This window comes from Bombus vancouverensis, chromosome 11 (assembly GCF_051014615.1).
Source record: "Bombus vancouverensis nearcticus chromosome 11, iyBomVanc1_principal, whole genome shotgun sequence".
Taxonomy (NCBI): Eukaryota; Metazoa; Arthropoda; class Insecta; order Hymenoptera; family Apidae; genus Bombus; species Bombus vancouverensis.
The window spans coordinates 7,865,605-7,886,348 of NC_134921.1; the positions used below are offsets into that span (position 1 = coordinate 7,865,605).

General features: G+C 45.2%; 1 protein-coding gene across 15 annotated transcripts in view; it reads left to right on the forward strand.

Annotated features, from left to right (window-relative positions):
• The window catches only part of FoxP (forkhead box transcription factor P), a 216,703-nt gene that overhangs the window by 54,367 nt on the left and 141,592 nt on the right, over window positions 1-20,744 (forward strand). For 2 of the 15 annotated variants that reach the window (XM_076622585.1, XM_033327045.2), the window contains exon 2: window positions 2,810-2,863. The exons of the other annotated variants lie outside the window; for them this stretch is intronic. The gene's annotated coding sequence lies outside the window, so the exon portion shown is untranslated. The remainder of the gene's footprint in view (window positions 1-2,809; window positions 2,864-20,744) is intronic. 15 annotated transcript variants of the gene reach the window in all.

Consider the following 20,744-nt stretch of genomic DNA (forward strand, 5'->3'; position numbering starts at 1 on the left):
GCTCTCTCACGGCCCAACTGAACCAAGAGATATGTATATTAATGGGGCAATCTTACATAGTTTTGTTTACCTTGCCCCCATTCTCTTAGTACGTATACAATTACTATCCCTAACCCCTACGGTATGCTTAGTACAGGGGCTGACTGTCTCCTCTTTGGTTTCTCTCTTCGTGTACCTCGCCTTCTCGTTTCTATGAAACGTATCGAATACGTACGCGCACACGTATTCTAGTCGATTAATCGAAGTCAAGTCGTTGCAACGTGTAGATTATTTTATATTTTATACTCGGAAGAATAAATGGTTATTTCTATAGATGTAAAATATTCCATCGGTCGTTCAATAGACAATCACTGATACATCATGCATAGGCTGAAAGGGTGATTTCCTCGAAAGATGCGTGTAAAAACATGTACAGGACAATATTGACGGAAGAAGGGTCTCGATAAAAGCGGGTTCCGTTCTTGAAGGGTTTAAACGGAAGCGGGTCGATGGAAATCCCATTCTACGCGGCACAGGGCTTTCAGCAAAGAAAATATTGTCCGCGATACGAGCGATAGCGGAGCAGAACTTTTTCACCTTTCGTTCTCTACCCTCCCTCTTTTTTAATTCCGTACGTGGCTGAACGCGAGCAGCTTTGTAGCGGGATGTACATTTCTCTCGCTGAACAACCTCATTTGTGTAATCCCCGAAGCTTCGACAACAAACTCTCTGCGGCATTGGCGCGACGCTGAGGGTGCATGGGAAGGGGGTGTGAGCACGACATTAACGTACTTTGTAGTTGAACTCTCTGTGGCAGTTACCACCATCGCCGTCCCATCTCTGACTTTCTCTCTTTTCGTCTCCGGATCTGTCTCTTTCTCTCTCGCTCTCCCGCGGCTTCATCGTCCTGGGTGAAATTGCAATTGTAATAGCAATTATCTTATTTCTACTATTGCTTCTTTGTACTTCGATTCGCGACATACGGTGTTGGCGGTGATGCGAATCAGAGAGAGGAGAGCAACGTTGAAACCGGGGGTGGAAAAGGGGGCGGACAAGGGTGGAAAGATCGCGAATGAAATTAAACGTTGGCGGGATGGTCGTGACGCAATTTCAGTCGTGTGGCCGTTTACTGGGGCGGAATGACGAGTCTTTTAGCTGAATATTGCCACAGCAGTGAGTTACAACTGGCTTTCTCTCTCCGGTATTGTTGCATTTTTCATTCGCCAATTATTAGCCGGAACACGCGGCTTCTCTTGGAAAGGACTCGAAAAATTGACTGCGCACGGAACGTACGTAACGTCCTGCTCGGTACATTGTGGACAAACGATAAAGTTTATTTCAATCTTCGTGGAAAATTGAAGGGAAAACGAAAGGTTCCAACCAGAGCGGCTCTCGCACAGAGATATATTCAGTAGTCGTGGTTTTAATCATTGACCCTTGGTACACTGGTTACGAAACCGGAAAGTAGCGCCGGTAGAACCGGTGGAACCAAATTGCAGGAAGAGAGTCTGTATGAAGGGGCTAATTTGAACGAGGCGCAAGTGAAAAGTCTGCATTGCGTCGCTTGTTAGAAGAGTAAAGATAGGCCAGCGGGCTAAAGAACGCTGGTTTACAGAACGCGGAACAGGAAGGAGCATTTCATTTCGATGCAAAAGGGCTGCTACGGGTTTGTAAAAGGGAGGAACGATGTGTCGATCGACAGAGAGAATCGTAGGAACGTTGTAGCGACGGTCTCGGCTCACGCTATACGAGTAATACGAGGCTTGTTGAAATTCGTTCGAAGTAATCAATATTATAGCTCGCCAAGATATATGCGAGAGAATGTGGGCAAACAGTGTACACACGTGCATTGTAACACGGCAATAGGGGAGGAGGTTCAGGGTGTAAGAAGGATGTAACATAGGATGGGTAGATCGGAAGGGGGGCTAAGGGGAAGGCCCGGATAGGAGGTAGAAAAGCAGAGAGGCGAGGAGAGACGAAGCGGTGCCGGAGGATGGAGTTAGAGGTGGAACAGAAGGGGTTGAAGGGGACCGCGAGGTTCATACAGCGAGGGCTCCAGCCCGCGGGGGTGAACTGGGGGAAGGAAAGGGGTGGACAGCCGGACAAACAAAACCCTTGCTGCTTCATTTCTGCCCGTCTGGCCAGACACCGACCCTTTATACGCGCGCGCTTCCGTCCTGCGCTCGACTCGTTCATTCCCTTCCTCCTCGACTAGTCCCCCGGAACCCCTCAATGCTTCGTCGAGTTGTACTTTCAGTACGTTACTTTTCGAGTTCGTTAATTAACGGCACCGCCGCCTCATTGGCGAGCTCGCGTCCAGTCGAAGGATACGTCAGAATGGTCTTCGACGAGTGGAGGCACCCTAAATCGTAGCCACATTGTCTTTGTCTGACAGGATTCAAGTTTAGATGATAGACACCGAAAGGTTCGGAACGGTACACCCTTGATGGTCTTTAAATGATTCATAAAAAAAATAGCGATACGTCACGGTGATGCATAGGTATTCATATAAGTCAAAGCAGTGGGAAGGGTTGCCTTGTGAGTGGTGTTACTTATGTCTTCATACAACGTTAATCACTACTCTACCTTCTATTTCGATCGAAAGACAGAATTACAACTGAGACTCCTTACTGTCGTCTTGTTCATAATTACGTATCAGGTGGTAGTTTGGAAAGTTATAATACTACCACGCTCGAAAGGATCAATAAAGCTTCTATTTTTGTTGTTAAATTACATATTTAAATTAGTTCGATAATTAGTTCGCGTCTGTTTAATTTTTTTTCCTCATTATTTATTGTTTATAACATAATATGGTTTCTGTTTGCTTCAGGTCAGTGGTGTATACTTCCCAGGCTTCTGAGACAGAGTGACATGGCTTGTTAATGTGAGTTGAACGATACTTATCGTCCGCGAAGTACAATAATTGTTTTTTCTTTTTTTTTCTTTCTAAACTCGTCTTTTTTTTATTGATATCTTATATCTATCGAGCTTAACCCGCGCGACATTATTTCTGGACAAGTTCCAAAACAAAGTACGTTAGCCCGACAGAGACGAAGAGAGAGGGTTGAACGAGCGCGTGGGGTCGACCGCGCGCTTTACTCCCCGTCGTTTTAGGGGATGAACGATGCGAGACATCGATAATCGCATTTGTTGTACGACCGTCGATACGAAACTTTCGGAATTTCGTCCAGCTAAGAAGCAAGGGAAGTTTATGACTTAGGAAGTATTATATTATTCGAATATTCCTCTGACCTCACTCTATCTCACCCCCCAATTTCCAATTATCCAACTTCTCTACCTCCCTGCGTATATCAAGATCTTTCACTTAATCTTTCGCACCAACAACAAAATTTCCACGATCGAAGCTACAGAAACAATCTGCAGAAATCCCTGCTCTCCCGTGTGCATTCCAACGAGCGCGTTAATTGCGAAAAGCGAGAGGCCAGAAAACGCGGAAAACGCGCGCGTAACAGCGTAGTTTATTTCCAACGGTGTTGCGTTCCTTTCTTTTTGCTCGCTTTTTCTTTTTTCTCTTTTTTTTTTTACTTTTTACTGTGAAGAACACTCGGCGCCAAAGTGGGAGCTAATAACATAAATGAGGAACACAGCACGTTGCTTTCGTTTTGTTCTCACCCCCGCGCGCGTGTTTTCTTTCTTCCGTTCGTTTTTGCGCCAGGCCAGCCGCTCCGCGTATAAAGTGGCGAATATGGGGTGTGAAATGCATGTCGGTTTCACGGGGTTGCCGAGCCGTAATAGTGGGAACAGGAGCGCGGCGGAGGGCGCGCGCGGTCGAGTGGTCGGGTTCTGGAACGGGCTCGAGTTGCAGGAGTCAACTTGGCCGCTCATTGGCTACTTGCTGGCGACCGCCACTCGCGAAACATTAGTATTCTCTGCTAATTAAAATGTAACTGAAATTGTAATGGTCTGCGTGTGGCGACGATACGCCAGGAAACTAGGGGATGGCGTGAGAAAAAGAGAGAGCAGACGGTGGCAATGGTGAGCGTTACACCGTACACCACGGTAACGCACGATGTGTACTTTTTCATGCTCGGCTTGGGGACTGAATAGAGGAAAATGTCAGACCGTTTTGCGAAAAACGACTGTATCATAACGCGATTGTTCCTATTACTGTTTCCCGGTGTACTATGATTATCGTCGATAGAAGCCAGATAGCGCGCCAGAAAGAGGAACGAAATTTAGCGTAGTACGTAGAAAAGGGTCTATCAAGTTTCACGAAAGCTTATCGTCAAAATATCCATGTAGTATTTTACGACATCATCAGACTCGTAGAATTAGAGGAAAGATACTTTATCGAAAAGGGAGGAGATTCGATTTCTTGGCCATATTCGAAACGCATTATCTTTCTACTCTTAAATCACATTACCTTCGAGGTACCCTTTCTGACCTCTTCCCCCGTTATCTCCGCGCCGACTCGTCTTTCGCTCTTATTTTATTTGTTTCGCTTATCCACGCTGTTCTGGAAGCTCGCGCAGATTTCGCGGCAATTTACTTTATACGCGTTACGTCGTTTTCCGCCCTCTCGCTCCCACTCGGAACACCGTAGCCACCCTAACGGTAGTAGGTATCGTCTCATTCGACTCAGGCCGCCCTCACACCCTTACGATGTTCTTATGGGGCTCACACCAGGCTACCGTCTACGTGCACGTACAGAAAGCCCGCGAACTTGTGTTGCTCGTTCTATCGTTGGGCCACCCCCAGGGTGTTGAAGCTCTTCCGCACTTATTTCGCGCTAATTCACCCCTCAAGACCGCTTACACGCCCTCCCCCTACCACCGCGACCACGGCGAACCAGTTAGCTTTTTTTCTCACGTGCCGTGAAGCAGTTCACGTTAAGCGGTTAAGGGTGAACTCAGTTAAAGAGGGGCTGTAAATTCATTGACTGACGAAAATACTCCCGCCGGAATTCCCGGAAGCATCTTTCAAGCTTCTTCGATTTCATCGATACCTCTTGTCCGTACCGTGGCGAGGGTGAATACCCAGGCATGCATATACCTATTTAAATTTTGATGAGGATAGGTCATCGAACCTGATCATTCGTACTGTCGTGAGTATTTTTATCGTACACCCTATTCTCCCTATAACATAATATACCTGTACGTTCTACGATTCGAAAAAAATTTCCCCATTAGTAGGACATTTGCATTGAACGGTTGACAAGCGGCAACAAAGGCCGGCTCAGGATTTTCGTCGTAAATAAGCATTACGATATAATTTTCTGTCACAACAATGGCTGCCGGTGTTACAAAAGGTTTAGCCACGAGGCGACCGTCGGCTACTACCCCGTGGACAATGAGAACGTCCGCGTTACGCCATAAATTGATTTGCGAAAGCGTTCCTGAAAAAGCTCTCTCCTCTCAGCCGAGGAGAGAAGAGTACGCCGTGTGGCCAGCCGGGTTGGGGCTACCCAGGCTTTTGAGCTTATACCGCAAAAATTACGTCGCGAGAGGGATTGTATTTATGTTACATAATTACGCCACGCGCGACCAGCGGATAGGAGGGGTGCGGCTGGTGGGCCGAAGCAGGGGTAGTTATGAAGGGGGTGGTTTGGTGAGCGAAGAGGAACCAGCCAGAGGAGGAGCGGGTGCGAGGAGGCGGGAGAGGGTGGGAACAGAAGAGGAAAAAAATCGCCTGGTCGAGGAAAAGTTTTTCGGCGGCTGGTTCGACCGACCGACCGACCGACCGACCACCCGGCTAATGAATAGAAATAATTCTCGTGCAATTGTGCTTTTCGGTAGTTTTCAATTAACAGTCGCCCACCCCCTCTCCTTCCCCGTGAAGCTTTTGCGCCATTCTCCGCAGCGCCCTGCCGCGAATACCGTTCCACGAATGGACGAGCTGTAAGTTTTTAAACGGCTCGAACGCGCGCGATTCGTACCGTGTAATTACAGCGTTTTTCCCATTCTCCATTTCGGGGCTGGCCATCGCCATTGTGTCTGTTCGACATTTCTGTTTTCATTATACTCCCTTGTTCAAGACAAACAATTTTCGTAATTATCCAACGATTTCCGGTCTATCGTTGCAGAGATTCGAGAAATTTCGTCGATGTACAAAACGTAAGAATTCACAGGCGGAAATATATATCGCGTGTACAAGGAAAGGCTATCGAAAGGTATCCCCTCGGTATGTGTCGTCGCGGAAGGTAGCTAGAATCCCGCAAAATAAATCGGATCTCACTGTCAGTGATCCCCGGTAATATTTGTCTTTCGCCGGGCCATTTTACAAGATTTCCTATCTACTCGGCTTTATAAGCGAGGAAGACGAGGAATCGGCCAGCCAACGAGGGGTGACTCGGACACAGAGAAGCGGTGAGTTCACGTCGTCAGATGGGGGTTGAAAAGGGGGTGGGTGGCGGTTCGGTGTGATTCCCTGGGCTGGCTGGTAGAGAAACGACCTGGCTAGTAGTGGTGGAGAAGGTGGAAGGGAAAGAGTACACGGGACAGGGTCCCGCGGGATAAAACGGGCTATCAGATGTGAAACTCACTGCGTCGAAATGTAAAAGCTTCCTGACAAATCGGTTTCTATTACCGCGTCGCGGTGGGTCGCCTTTTTTATATTGATGGCATTATTTTGCACGGAGACGGGAGACCGTATTTTCTGGACACGTACGGTATTCTACGGGCTGGAGTACACACGGGATCACAACCCCCGCTTATGAATCCTGGTTATTTGCCCGGGAAATTAATGTGCGCTTACCACGTATTCGTGCGGCCGTGGCCGCTATATCAAAGAAACTGACTGACGTTCGATAAAATTGGTTATTATTACCCCTTCTTATTAAGTCCTCAAGGGGTTGTGCGCCCTGCTCTCGCCAGGTGCTTCGTTTTATCCTCTTTTAATTGCCGTCCGTTGCCACGGCGCCAAGTACGTATAGACTTTGGAAAAATACTTTCTCCCTTTTTTCGAGGTAAAATATCTAAGAATAAACTGGTCTTGGTAGATACGGATTCTTTTCTACTTCAAAATGATAAAAAGTTACTGGTGTAGGGATGGTTGTCCGAAACAGAGAGAACGTGTCCCGTAGGAGGAAGAATCTTTTCGTCGGACAAAAGCAGTCCCAATGTCCTCGAGGATCCTCAGTCACGTGTTCCGTACAAAAAAAAAAAGAAAGAAAAGAAAAGAAGTATGAGCGCGTACGTGGAAAGAGGTTGCTGGGTGGAAGGTGGTTAGAGCCATTGGGTGAGGTGGGTGGGCAAAAAACATCCGAAAAGAGTTCCGTGGTGCTTGATGGTGTGAGAAGGTACAGCCAGACAGTCAGACAGAGGAGACAGACAGACAGACAGACATGTGGGAAGGAATGAAAATAATAATACCCAGCGTGGCCCTGGGCCATAGGTGTCAGTGCCGGCAGGAAGGAAGGAAGGACAGGAAGGAGCGCGTTGAATTTGTCATATGTAAGTTTCACCCTCTTCTCTCTCCCGGGCCGGCACACGCACCAGCACACATTCCTGTGTGATTCTTGCTCCCTTTCGTGCAAACCAACTAGCACACCACGTATCGTCGTCCGCGAGAGGATTATTTCAGAAAGGTGCCAGGAATCGGAGGGACCACGTCGAGATTCGGGTCCTTTGCGATGCAACCACCATCCCTTGTGCGGATTTCTCGCGTGCGTTAGGAAATGTCTCCGGGGTATATTGAGATACTGTCACCGAATTTTCTCCCGCAACCCCTTGAGATCGTGCCTTGGCCTGTGGACACACACGCGTTACTTTCATCCCCTTTTTCGTTTCAAGGCCGTTGAACCGAACACCTCGCTCCCCGTACCACAACTTTCGACGAAGTTTCCTGGTAGGCGCATCGTGTGAATCATCGTTCTCGTTTAAGTGCCGAACTTGGAACTTTTATTCGGCAGAATTGACGTTGAAAATGTAAATTATCGAGGAATTTTTTTTTTTTAATAATTTATTAATATATTCTAGGCATCGAATCGGATGTCGGACGATTTTTGGTTAATTTTTAACGTCTCTGTAGCACTCTGTGATGGATCGGTTCTTTGCAATACCGTATTTACCGTGTTCGTATATTGTCTGGTTGGAGGCACAAACGCCGCTGTCTGTTTAATTTTTCGCTAATACTTGTCTGCGCTCGCGCGGATATCGAATTTCAATTGCGGTTGCCTGTAAACAAGTGCTCCGTTTTATTATTTATTACCATCATTCCGGCCACTTAATCAAAAATACATTACCGTTGATGACCCTCAGCGTCTGACATTTTCGATGCTCGAATGTGGGAACGCGAATGATTTCATCAGCGCGTTATTAAGTGGGCTTTGATTTTCGATCCTCATTTTGCAAACCGAGCTCTTTGTCGCGGAACAGATCCATCTCTCTTGTCCGTTCCGTTCCAATAGATTACATACCTGTCAAATGAAAATATTCTATTTGCGATACTGTTACTCTAATCATAGTTATTGCATATTTGTTAATTACCGCGTAACTCGTCTGGCAAACGCGTATATCCGTCTCGTTTCTCCACTCGATTCAGACGAATTTTCGGTGAATAATATTCATAATCGGCTAGAGACCACCTACTACGAGGAATTCACACGCACGCGATCACGATACTTTTTCATTTCATCGCTGGTCTGATAAGTTAAGCGGAGATGGTTTTTTTAATTCCGGCCTCTCGAGTTACAGGGGAGAGCAGGCGGGTTAGGTAGGCGCGTTGATAACGTTGATTAATTACGATTCGGCTCCGATTATCGGTGCAATCGTGTTTTATTTATTAAACGAATATTTGTAGTCATGCTATTATTTATGGACTCGGACTTGCATCGCGCACGATTCCAACCGTGACTGGTATATGCGTCTATGTATCTATAATTTCGTATAGTTTGTAGCTTTCATGTAATATAATATACGTATATATTATACCTATAGAATATATATGTATGTACATATAGATAGCGACAACACTATTAATTAGGCCTTGTCTTTCATTTTTGTTTAATGATACCCCGTGCAGCTTGAAACGGCGGGAAATCCTTTGTGTTTTCACCCCGTTGTTTGGCGGGGTAAAAACCTGAAAAAGCGAGAAGCTCTGGCCGAGTGAGAGCGGATGCTTGTATACGTTCCATTCAATGGGGTTAGCAACGCAAGTCCACACGCACGCCGGTGCACACACATGTACGGGCGGATACACGTGATAGGGTTGGACAAATGAAGTGGATATGACATAATGATTTCGAGAGGCTATGTACCGTAGCTTGTTGCCTGTCGGACGGACTGCCGCCCGACCTCGCCTTGTTCATTAAAGTTTTCATTCCTGTCGATAATATTAATTACGATTCGCCACCGCCGCGCTGGAAAGAAACAACGTATCCGCGTACTTTTCTATCTCTTCTCGAATTTCGTTCCTCTCCGATGAACCGTCCTAATGGATTATCTTAAACAAATATACGATCGAATTCAAATTTATGTATGTACGTATACATCGTGGCCATTATCGAATGATTTAACGGCGTAGAAAAGAATTGAAAAATATTATCGTCTATCTACAGAAGCAGCGTTCTAGATCCCCTGAATTTGATAATTGCAACCTTGATCAATAAACAGTAATCACGTTTATAGAACGTGAAGGGGAATAAAGTTACATCGTGTATTTATACCTGCCGCGTATCCCCTATCATTTTCAACAATTTGATCCAAAAATATGATATCGTGTGATCCGTGTAATTATTAATATTCGAAAAAAATAGACAGAAAATAAATAAAAACGGATGAAAGGGGAAAAATAAAGGACAAAGTTCCCCAAGTCATCGACCACGTTCTAGTTTTCAAAGGCAAGAATGCCGGTCGTTTCAACGAACGATTCACGTGCCAGGAATGGTTTGTCGCAGTACAGAGACCTGTTATAGCGCTATCGTCTTTGCTTGTTTTTTCCTACCTCTACAACCCTCTGGCCCTTCCACGGTAAACAACAGACATACCCATCCCCCTGGCACAGCCACTGCCGACCCCGAGCCGTGCCTCCCACTTGCAAGGCACCACCCCTCATCAGTCGGTCTGTACAAATATACTATTGTATTGATCCTATACCTTTTCCACCTCCAACGTTCCTCCTTTTGTTCCCGAGTATCCTCGTTTTACATTTTAGCCGCTTCCGCGAAACAACTAATGTGCACCGAGTGTGTTGACAGTAACTGTCTCGCTATTGTTGCACCCTCTCGCACTCGCCTCGTCCTCTTTCATCCCCCGTGCAATGAGAGGGATCATCGCGCCGTGTGCACGAAGCCTGCGGCATTCTTCCGTTCGATTCTTCTCTCATTTCGCGATAAATCGGCTTTCCCTCGGCTCCCTTTCGCGAGTCCGCACGCGTCCTCCAATCGGTTTACTTGTAACATTTAGAGGAGACACGATCGACGCTTGAATTTCGTCGATCGATCGTACAGATTTGGTAACGAATTGCATCGCTCACGTTGGGGCTTGATTTAAAAAAAAAAAAAAAAAAAAAATAAAAGAAGATTCCATGAAATTAATCGGTAAATTATATTATTCACAATATCCAATATCGGTGTATTATTCTTCTTCTATACTTTAGCGTCACAAACATAAAAGAGACGTATTCGTGATACTCGTAATAGATACGTATTATACGTATAAATATATGCACAGCAATGCATAATAAGGGACGAAGGATATGTATTATCGTGTAAATCTATGTGTAGAAAATCGAGTCCAAGTTTATTCAAACCTGGTAACAGCTACCGTTGCGTGGAGTCGTAATTTGAAGAAATTCCTACGCAAGTAATCTCAAAATTATTATTATCCAGGTTATCTGTACGTTCTTCCCCCTTTTTTTTTTAATTTCAAGTTTTAGCAGACTATGAATCGTTCTGTAAGTCTATAGGTAGAAAATCGAGACCAAGTCCACCGTTCGAAGGTATTTTTGCGTCTAACAGACGCTTAACGGGGGTTGGCGTTAATTACAGAGCGCGGAAAGTCGATTTCGCGAGGAGATCGCAATTTTGTAAATACGTGTGCGCCTATCGGTTTTATTGCCTCGACGGGGTTGTGTGTTTCTCAACAACAACAACACGCTGGGCGAACGCCGGCAAACAGGAGCAGCACGTAACGTGCATTAATACGAACGAGCTGCCGAGAAGTAAGACTGGCGAAAAGGGGTGGGAGTTTATATCGTGAGGTGAGCACGCGATGACGTGATTCTATCGATTATTAAACGAATAATATGCAGTCGCTCGCACTGCCCTGTACCATGTGCATCGAACCACACAGGCAATTTGGGTATGCATCGTATGCATGAGTTTATGATCGCGCGAAAATCCGGAATGTTCGGCACGGAGTGATACGATGGAAACGAAATAGAGTTCCTGCGAAACTAATTTCATGGAACGGTTACAACCGACGCCTCGAAAATGCCGTTGTGGTATTCTAAAATTAGGAGTTACACACGAACCACCAGCCCGGGCAACTCTTTTTTTCCTCCTGGTGCACGACTGCCCTCGTCCATGTGATACAGAACAGTCTCGAGCGTGGCCTTTTTTACGCGACAATACACGACGAATCACGGTGCATGCTGATTGAGAAAACCTCTACACTGTGATTTTCCGCGCTACATTGTGAAACCGGAATATTCCAAGAAATTAGGGGAATGAAAATGACTCGTTGCTGTTCGTTCCTATCGATCGTTTGCTTGGAACATTTTTTTTCAAATCGAGCAAAAGATTTTTCACTGAGCGCATTACGATTTAGAGATTTCAAATATACGCGTAAAATTTTCATCGGTGAGGACGATCAAAAATTTCCCTTTCGTCGGATTCTGTCAGGTGAACCGTACCGAAATCTCTAGGACAATTTGCACGACGTCGTTGCGTGCCCAGTGAGAGTCGGTCCGTACGTACAAACAGGTATCGTAACGATCGTAACGCATCGAGGTCGAAGTAACCTGCAAGGTAACGAGCAAAAAGGATTGCGCTAACGAAGTGCCTGACGGGTAACTTGCCCAAGCCCTGCGTCCGGGGCAATAATGTTCCCCCCGGTTGGTAAACTCGTGTTTGCACAACTCTTTGTCCCAGAAGTACACACACGCGGTTACAAAGGCGTACGTGCACGTCAGCGTCGAAGAGACGACGCGACACGGACGAACGAACCGACGACTCCTGCCCTCGCGTGCTCGGACCTAAGGTTTTTTTTTCCCAGTTGTTGTATGCATAATAGCATTAGGATTCATTAGCAATCAGAGATGGACCGACTGGACGCCCCGTTGGATTGTTTACCAGAGTTCAGTCAGTTCACTCGCGACTCTTCCGCCCGTTGCAACCCCCTGCAACAGGCCGTTTCCGACGTTGCGTCGTTCTGCATCGTTAGAAACGTCGGTAATTTCGTGGTTCGTCGCGTCGAAAGACGTCACGCTCGAGAAACTTGAATTTTACCAAACACACAGAGAGGTCGCTTGGAATTTTTCGAAGGGTAGACCACGGTAGAATCTTCGTTCTACGAATCGATTCATTTATCCGGATGTAATAATATCATTCGAGGAGAAAGGCAGAGGAAGAGAAAGAGAGAGATTTGGATTCCGGCTTCGATGAATTCGTATAAAATGTTTATCGTCGTGTCTCGAATTTCTTACTTGTTTCTCCCAGGCCCTGTTGCACGAAGCAACGATACAGCTGGCGTAGATGTACGTGTTTTGTTGAAAGGCAATGTCACTGTGGACGTTCGCTAACAATAAATTACTCGACGGTTGTTAGAGCCGACAATACGCGCGTCTGTATCAATTTACCTGGAATCGAGCGACATGACTGAACTTTCGCGTGTAATTTCTATCTATGAGGAACGTTGAAAAGGTAATGGAATACCCGGGCTCCTGGGCGTCTATTTATAATTTCGTCTCATTCATTCGAAAAACAATCAAACGCAGTGAAATCGTACGGGTGGACGAGGTCTCTTTCGCTCTTGTTGCGACACCGATCGAAAAGGGGGATAAAACGACAATGAAAATACATTTGCAGGCAAAAGCGACAGGCCATCGAGATAGCTTATGCTTCCTGGAAAGAGGCGAAGGTTGTCACTTTACTCGGTACAGGACATGGCCACCTCGTATTCTGTTTAGTTTGCCGTTCGATTCCTAGCAAATATCGTTTGCGCTGTTCAATGGGTCTGCACGGAATAAACATCGTCCAAGTATCCGCTTAAGCAGAAAGACGGAATCGACGTGGAAAAAACGCTGGATGCGTCACCAGTTCCTTTACGATTTCTGATCGTTTCGTTTAAAATATACTGAAAACGATAGGACAGTTGAATTACAAGCCATTTATCTATATCGCAGACTACCGATCATAAGTATCCGGATACGTAAATGAATACTAATTTTATCAAAATACAAATAACTAATACAAACAAGGTACCAGTAAGTTAACTGGAAGTTTGCTGGTAACGGTATTTACACGATATCTTCTTTATACAGTTAGCAGACTGTAAATTTAAATTTAATGAGGCGAAAAAACTTAGCAACGCTAATATCGACATATTTACATATGACTACTTAGAATAATGTTAGTACTTGTCTCTTTGCATTATCTGATTTATAATTTGAAAATGAAACAATCCCAGGAAAACAAGTCTTTCGTATAACAAGATATTTGAACGATAATCTGCGCGTTAGCTTGTAAAAGTCTGGAATGATCATAAAGGATAAAATCATCGGAGATTTTTCTATCAGTAATTTTGTGATTCAATTACGTCCTATCAAAGATAAGCGAGTTTGCAGACACTATCGAACAGTAGTATATATTCAAAAAGATAGAAACAGACATCTTCGGTTATATCGTCTTTTGTTGAATCGCGCTGTGGGAAATAAAATCGTTTTACGATAAAGTGTCAGGAGGCATGGTCACCAATTAATTCGCTGGTTCGGCTTGCTACCTTCTATTTAGAGATTTTTACGGATCACGCGTGTTCGATCGGGATTAAAACGAAGAGACTGGATGGTTGTTCTCGTGGGGAGGACGGGAGGGTGGGACGACGAATCGTTGGAAAACGGCCGATTAGCTTTTCGACAAAGGATGGCCTGGGCAAGGGGGGAGGGATCGGTTCCCAATACCATTGTATTGGTAAACGGCGTTCATTATAAATAGGGACCACGACACAAAGCACAGAATAAATATCGAGATATCCTATTTCCGCGGGATGATCGTGTCCGCTGTTTATTCTATCATTTTTTCACGAGATTTCAGCGAAGTGTAAATACTGCGGAAAATGCAGAAACGCAAGGCGACTAAACATAACGATTATAAGCGCCCAGGGGCTTCGATGCGCCGTGCTGCGCGCTGCTGGCTTGTTTTCAATGCAGTTGCATTGAACCTTGCCTCCGCGTTCTGGGCGGCCTCCTCATCCCCATCGTTACCGTCCGAACCCGGGGTAACTGCGCCCTTTGTAAAATGTCGTATTGACCTAAAAAACGAAAAATGCAACAGTCGACTTGATGAAGTTCGTCGAGGTATCGTAATTGCATCGCCCGGAGTGTGCTTTGAGCTCTTTTCACCCCCGTCGGGGCTGCGGAGGTCTCGAAAGCCGAGAGAGACCTACGCATTGTTATGAGCTTGTCAGAAATTATTTAAAAAATTAATTTCCCGTGACACGAAACGAGCTCTTTCTCTATCTTTCTCTCGCTCGCAGATTTTATATTATATCCAACCGGACAAGGGATTTTTTATCGCAAACCATATCTCCCATCCACCCCTTCGCGTTATTTCTCTTGTTCCGAGTATCGTCGTTGCGTATGTCGTTATCGTCGTCCTTGTTTTTCAAATACGTTTAACCAAGATTCTTGGGGTTTAGCATGGGCGAATCCTTTGTCACCGATCGTCGATTTAACTCGACACGTGACACTTACGCGCTTGCTCCTTTGACTTTTCGATCGTCTCGCGGAACAGATGTTCTATATAATCCGCGCCCTCCAAGTCCTAAAGTTTCCCCTTTAGTTTTATTACCAAATTCGCAAGAAGCTGCGCCACCCAATTTTTATCGGTGTTGTTTTATCTGACACTTCTCAGGCTGCCTGTTAAGCGTTTGCCTTGAAAACGATGTTTAATAAGAGTAGTTTCGCGAAAGGGATCCAAAGTTTCTCGACACTATGTCGCGAAGATGTTTTTCTCGAAACGGCGAGGGTGTCGGCAGAGGGGGGGGGGGGGGGGAGAACCGAGTCAAGAGACGGGGATAATTTTCAGACATTAAAAATGATATCGGGGCAAAACGCCGCGGGACAAGGGTTGAAATGGCCCGTAGGAAGCGAGAGAGGGGTTGAACGCGACGTGGGGAGGGAAAAGTTGGTGTATAAACACAAGTTACGTAAGTACATTACAAAGTGTAATGGCGAATCGGAGGTTGCTGCTTGGTCCGTGCCGAGTAAAAGTGGCCTCTTTAACCCCCGAGAAGGCAACCCCCGTCATTTATTATGCTATATTGTTACAAGGAAATTGCGTTTTTATAAGCGGACTCAGCTCGAGGAGCGAGCCACAAAGACTCGCTTTTTATCTGAATTTTTGCCTCCTGTTTTTCAACGCACATCGTTCTTGCGAATTCTCTCGCATTTCCACGCGATCTTGCTTCAAAATTCTCTACAATTTCCCACAAACGCCACTACAGTGTATTAACGTTGTTAACGTTAAGCTTACGAATCTACTACAAACCGCGTAACATCTTGTTGGAAACACAGACGATAGCGGCGCTTTTTCGCGGGAAAAATCGAAACATTCCACGAAACGAGCTTTTTCACGTTTCAACGCCTTCGGCGTACGAACCACGCTGGCTTTATTAATCCGAAAAGCTCTCAGTATCCCCGGAGAAGCTTTCTCCGCTGTCGAGTACCGTCGGGAGAAACAGAGAGGAAAAGAGAGCTGCTCGAAAATTCCGTGAGCGTGTGGGGCGTGAATTGGGATTCGAGCTTTTGTACATTAATATCACGAGTGGCGACCCAGCCGTACTTCCTTGCAAGCTTCGCCGCACCCCGCATCTCGAGGGGTGGAAAAGAGGGAAAAAGGTGGACCGAACTGGCAGCATGTTGCGCGATCGTAAACACTTTGCATATTTCCCGTACCATTGGCGAGCCCTCCTAGCTGGCTAGCAGCACCTTTCCGTCTTTCTCTCTCTTTATCTTTCTCTCTTCTTCCCTCTTTCGTGGCCGCATACCGACGCTTTGCAATTAACTAAAATCGATTGTACGAAGGTGCAGGATGGAACGGGCTCGATATATATATATGTTTCGATGAGTTTTCGTGGACGCGTAATATCGCGAGATTTCATTCGATTCTTTCCGTTTCGTTAAACCGCTTCGGAACGTGATGTTTCTTTTTGGGGTTTTTCCTCTCTCCTGTTTTGGGGGACTTGCTTTTTTTTCTTTTTTTAGTGTGTACGCGCGTTCACACGCCTGTTCACCCTTTTGCCGGGCTATTTATTTTATTGCGATTCAATCGTTGGCTGGCTAACGACGTTCTCGTTTAGTCAACCCCTCCTTTCTTCTCCTTTCTCGTAGGTTTTTTTCTTTGCCGTTTCGCTCCGTCGGACTCGCGAGACCAATTATTAATTTTTCCGAATATAATAAATGTCCGACCCTCTCTGTCTCTATTCCTCATTGTCCCGGACAAGAAAAAGAGTAAACTGGTAATAATAATAATGCCATTGATTTCGAGAATCGAAAGTTTCGGGCCACTTCTCCGATTGTGGCGAGAAAGCGGCTCTCCGCTGGGGAGAAAAAAAAAACGCGAGTAAGGGAGGAAAAAAGGTAGCCTGGCGCGGGCGAAGTTTAGACTCTTTCTCTCTATCCCTCCCTCTGCTGGTTCATTAATGGAGAAAGGGTGGCTGCGTAAGAGTTGAAAGGAAGGAACGAGCTGAGCGAAGGAACGAGTAGAGGGGAGAGGATGAATCGTGGAGCCTTCCGAAATCCGGGGAGCCTTGTAATTGGACCGGGGATTGCAAAACGTCGAAACGCCGTCGAGACACGTCTGTCAGCTGGTGTTCTTTCATAACGCCGGGGTATTTAGGAAGTCGAGAATTTTTCGCCAGAAATTTATGAGTCATTGAGTTCGAGGCAGTTCGAGAACTCTCGTTCTCTTCGATCGTCTGACATCAGCTTGGGTATCCGGCAATTTCACCAGTGAATTGCTTTCATTCCGAGTTTCTCAAGCTTCTCTCGAAGAACAAAACAGATTAACAACTACGTACAATTTCTCGTGTGTTAGACACGTTATAGTCTGTATCACGACGATGAAATCGTTCGACTAATAGTCCTACAGCTTCCTCGCCGTGCTAGAAAATTATATTTGCCCAATAGCCGGCCGATTTTGTTCAACCTCCGGCGAGACACGTAGGTTAAAGCCGAAATAGCGCGAATTAACGAGCGACAAGAAAATTCATGTCTCGATCTACGAGACTCTTCCCACTTCGGGCAACGTTCGCCAGCATACAGTATGCACGATAATTCCGCGAGGCGTCTTTCTCCCAAGAAACCCGCTGAAATAACCAACCGACCTACCATCCAGCTGGATTAACTCTCTCAACCGTGTGTCTACCGCGGAAAGTAAAATATTATATCTGGCCTGGGTGGGCCGGTGGCCGCAAGAAATACGCGCGGTCGAGTGTTTTTCTATCGCCAAAAAACGACGAAAGATTCGAAAACATGGAAGGAGAAGTTTCTCTGCACTGGGCGATATTAGCCGGCGTTACACCGGCGCCCCGTTATATTTGATTGGGCTGTTCGTGTAAGAACACCCTCAAGCTCCTCCGCAGCTACCCTTCCAGCCACCACTCCTCCTCTTTCTCCTTCTTCTCCTCCCCTCCTCCACGACTGCCTCTTGGCCCTCTTCTGCTCATCCACTCCCTCGGTCTGTGCAGCGAAATGTTGGTTAAATAATATCCGCGCTTCCAACCGTAATTATCTCGCTCTCAGATTTTCTGCCTTGCGGGGCGAAGAAGGTGGAGAGCCGAGAGGTTGGCTGAAGAGAGGGGAGGGCCGATTCTGCTCTGGTAAAAGGCAAGGGATGGAAGGATAGAAGTTGGAGATTGAAGGAAAAGCGTGGGTGTGAGAGTATTAGAGATAGCGCCGGTTGATATTCGCGCTCCAGAGAGACATTCCTTGATGATGGTTCGTGCGACTGGGGTGTTAGTCGAACATCGTCGAATGTTGTAATTGATAGGGTTCGAGATGGTCGATCGAACGTGTGTTTCCTATGCGTTTAGACGGAACGAGCAAATGCGTGGTCCTTCCAACGGTTTTAATAAAGTTGAAGCGTAAACGAGCAATCTATCGCTGTTTGACGATTGCTCGCCGAATCGGAAATTGAACATCCGAGTGCTCTGTGAAAATGCATTTGCAATTATAATTTCTTCATCACACATTGTTGTCATGAATCCGAACGAAGATTGAATTGGGAATAACTATTCCCAATAAGCGTTCTAGATGCTCCATCTAATCTTTGCGAACGTTCGCTCGCCATCTTCATGATGAAACTATTTTAATGTAAATGTTTTTACAAAGGAGTTTATTGAGTCCAGTAAATACAGATTTTAAGTACATTATTCACAATAAACATGAATTTTTTGTAATGGTATGTTAGGCAAAGGTACCGATACGCGGCGGTACGACGTAGCCATGCTGTAATATGCGTCTTTTAATGTAAATGCGTTTACGAACGGATGACCGTTTGCTCGCAACTAGCCCGAACGAGTGCTCTTGCTCTCGTTCCTCTCTGTGTTGCTGCCCGTTTGAATGCATCATTAGATGAGAATTTTGTGCGTAATATAGTCGACTATAATGGCGGGCTGTTTTGCAGGGTGGCATGCAAAACAGTGGGAAGATTGATACATTCCATGCTTGGACGATAGGAGAAGCGGACAGCGTGTGATGTATGGGCCTCTTGATGCGTTCGTTCGTAAGATTGTATGTAGAGAAGGTCGTTAAAAATCGAAATTTTATATTCGAAATGGTTTTTCGTAGCAACTCGAGCGATTTCTGGAGAGGCGCCAGAGGATGGGTAACGGAGTAGCTACATTTCTGTAGCCCTATATTCATGCTCGTTTTATTGACAGAAGAGAAAAGCCAGGCTATTTTATGCGGGCATCCAGGATCGTTTGCAACATACCGAAAAAGCTAACAATAAGTCAAAACACCGGCGAAGAAGAGGTAGCATTTTATGAATAATTCATCGATCGCGAAAGGTATTAGTAGAAGGCACGAGCCAGCCGGTAACATGTAAATGAAGCGATAAATTTTGCATGGACAGCCCGCGAGCCTCCCTGTAACCTCAATTTGGCACAGTTTTGTTGCTTCTTTCTACTCGCTTGACGATTTAATCGTGTCGAGAAACATAATCGACTCGTCCAAAACCTAAAATCTATACTCTGTATCGTTAAAAATACGTTTCTCTTTATCGATTATTCGAAGGCCACACGGCAGGAGAATATGATAAGGCCATTTTTCTTATTTTTTATATTTTTCATAACTCTTGATGATTAAAAAAAATTTTTTTGTCATATAAAGTAAATGCAGGAGAGAATCTAATAAATTATAATCTGACACAAATGATGTCTTTTTAAAAAACGAATAATATCAATTTAGTTATTATAATAAGTTGATTTAAATTAATTAACGTTAAACTGTATAACTAATGTTACTAATATTCATTGAGCGCTTAAAAGAATAATAAAAATATATACAAACATTTAATCACGAAATCAAATGAAAAGATAGCTGCAACATGGATTTGGTTAACACATTGAATTTCAAACTTGCTCTTGTAATATAAAGAACAGAAAACGTGACTCGTCATGTTTCTCGCCTGTTGCCTTTGTTTAGGAAAATTCTATTAAATATAAACATCGATTTCTGGCATCGTTGAATGGGGGTTATTTCGTTCGCAATTAGACATCGGCTGTGCAATTTCATCACGCTGGAATCATAAGGCTTATCCAACGGGAAGATCGACCAGGCCACAGACCCCTTGAAAATCCGACAAAACTCTTCCGGCGCCCTCGAAGCCACTAGCAACCCCTTTTCTCCAAGTAACCGTCGCGTAAAAGGGGGGTAATGGCAGCGCGTTGCGGTTTTCAGCCTTTACGACCGAATTACGACTTTTCAACTATTTTTACGACAGTTGTTTCAATTATTTCACCAATTTGCAATTAAGAACGCCAAGCACCGCGGCAGTTGAATGCCGTCCGGGGGCCTCCGCGGAGGGTTGCAAAGGGTTGGCGCCTCTCCGAGCTTTATGGGGCTGATAATTTCGTGATTAGCCAATTAAAGGAGAGAAAAAAATTAAATCGCGCGTTTCTCCAGTCTCGGTCGATCGTCAGATGAGCCTTCGCTCTTGACGTTATCTTTAATTTTTCCCTTTCTTAACCTCGTTCGAACAGCATTCGTTCCGACCGATACGTATCCGACAAGTCGCTTTCCAAACACGTTCATAATGCTTGTAACTGACAAGTACGCAGCATTTCTATGCGGCTATGCGAAATTTGAAAGCGTAAATATGCACAGAATGCAGATAACATGGAAGGACGTATAAAGTGTAAAAAATATAACATTTTTTATAACATTAATTAGTTAAAAGAATTTTCTAGCTGGATTCCAGATTTTTTATTGTATTCGCAAAACTATGAATTTGCACAGATATCCGCAAGTGTACGGACAAGGAATATGTTTTATAGGATAAAACCGCGATAAAGTGTAAAATGTTAAACTCTGTCGTATTGCTTTCTTTCTTCATAAAAAAGATACGTAGCAGTCATTCCCAT